This window comes from Sorex araneus, chromosome 1, assembly GCF_027595985.1.
Source record: "Sorex araneus isolate mSorAra2 chromosome 1, mSorAra2.pri, whole genome shotgun sequence".
Classification (NCBI taxonomy): Eukaryota; Metazoa; Chordata; class Mammalia; order Eulipotyphla; family Soricidae; genus Sorex; species Sorex araneus.
Window position 1 is genome coordinate 393,185,442 of NC_073302.1, and position 2,125 is coordinate 393,187,566.

The window sequence follows — 2,125 nt, forward strand, 5'->3', positions numbered from 1 at the left end:
ATAGGAGCAACTTCAAACTAGTGCTGTCAGCTCCTTTTCTCTGGATGGAAGACATGGCTCCCAATCTTCCACTTCAAACTCATCCCTATGACATTGTCTGACTCTTGATTACTATCACCCTGTCTGGCAAAAGTCTCCACTGAATCACGTCAGTCACTTAATTTGTGGAGCCAATAAACCTTCCAGCAGAACTGCCTGCACGACTGTGGAGCAGAACAGAAAGGGGTGAAAGCATCCAAAATTTCTCTATAAAAGATATAATTGGTCGACCAGATATACACCAAACCTGATTCTACCCAGGCTTGCAAATTGCAAATGCAGAGCCATCTGGTCTTAGTCCACCCTTTGTTCTATTTCCTTATCCCAAACCGTAGAGGGACCACCTGGAGTCATTGCTGGGATTCTTCAGGCTCTCCCTGCACACAGACCTTTAAGTGTAGTAACGTCCAGGGAATCCCGCATGCTTGTCTTCATGTCCTAAAATTTGTAAAAAGACCCCACGTGCAGACGGTGCAATGTTAGAACGGCCATCTCCAGTTTTCTAGACCCGGAACAGTGGAAGTTGTCCCAACAGAGGTCTCAAGGACTGCAAACATGCTAGGAACATGTCTAACGAGATGAGTAGGGTGAAGTCAAAGCACTACTTAGTACACACCATCTCGCGATGGTTTTTGTGCAAAAAACTCAACGTTTTTGGGCAAACGTTGAGTTCCATCACAGAACAAAATAGGACAAAACATACAGCCGTAATTACCAAGTGACCCCAGGTCCGGTTGTGCAGCCTGAGATGGTTAAAGCAGGTCAACTGCCTTCTAAGAAGCTTCCAGCCTAATGCAGCGCCATCTCCAGAAAGGTCCTTTGCCTTCGTGGATCGCAGAAGCCAACTGCCAGGAGGCCGGGAAGGAGCAGCTGGGTGGCCTGAGCGGAATAAACCGACATCTCTAGAAATAAAGCTCCGCAGCCCATGCGGAGCCTCAGTCCTGGGGTTGGCGGCCTCGGACGTTTAATAACGTTTAATAACGTCCGGGCGGCCGGGCGGGCTAGGTCGGTTTGCGATGGAGGCCGCGAGTCGTGGCCGGTGGCACTTAGGGGGGGGGGGACCCGCCGCGTAGCCCCCAGCCTGCACTCCAGCTCTCCGCCAGTTCTGAGCGTCTCTTTGCCCTTCCCCACGCGTCTCGTCCTAACCCGGGCGCCGCGTGTGGGTGGGGGCGTGTCCCTAGAGTCCGCGAGCAGGAGGACCGCGGCTCTGCGGCTAGCGGCCGGCCAGGCAGTCGGCCACCGAGATTTGACTGGCAGGCGCAGGGGGCGGGCGCGGGGCGGTTCCCCGAGCGCGCGGGCCAATCGGTGCCGGGCCGAGGCGGGATCGTCGTTTCCGTTCGCTGCGCCCTGCCCGCCGATTCGCTCGCGGCTGCGGCTGGTGCGGAGAGCGCGCGCGGAGCGCTGGCGGGTGCGCGGCGGCGGGCCGGCGGGTCCGTGCGACCTATGGGAGGGGGTTGTGGCGCGCCGAACTCGACAAGTTTACTTCTGCCGCCGCTCGGGGTTAAGGGGGTGTGGGGCGGGCCAGTGCTAGGGGGCTTGGAGGCGGGGGGAGGGGGTGCGGGGGATGACTTCCTCCAGGCAAACTTTTCCCCGCCGCCCTCCCTGTGGAAAACTGAGCTGACCGGGGAGTGAGCGTTGGAAGAGACGAGAGTGAGCACACGTGTGTGGAGGCCGGACCGCCGGGAATCACGTGCAGCCCCGTCGCCCGGCGGGAGCCGATTTTGCCCCGCGAGCGGCGGCGGCGGCGGCGGCGGCGGCGCTGGCCGGGAGGAAGAGCTGAGCGCCGAGGTTTGGGGAAGTGGGTGCTGCGCCAGCGGGGGCGCCCCGAGCGCGGCGGCCACGCGGGGTGTGTTTCCTTTCACTTCCCGCGGCCGCGGCCCGAGATGAGGAGACTGGAGTTCGACCCCTAGGCCTGAGTGCCCCGGGTCGAGCACCTCCCTTCCCCCCTCCCCCCACCACCTCTTCCTCGGCCTGGACTTCGGGGAGCGTCCCCCCTCCCCCCACCCCTCGCCCCGGCCCGGGGTTTCCGGCCATGAGTGAGCGCTGAAGTAGTTGGCGGTGTGGAGAGAGCCCCGGAGCGAAGACT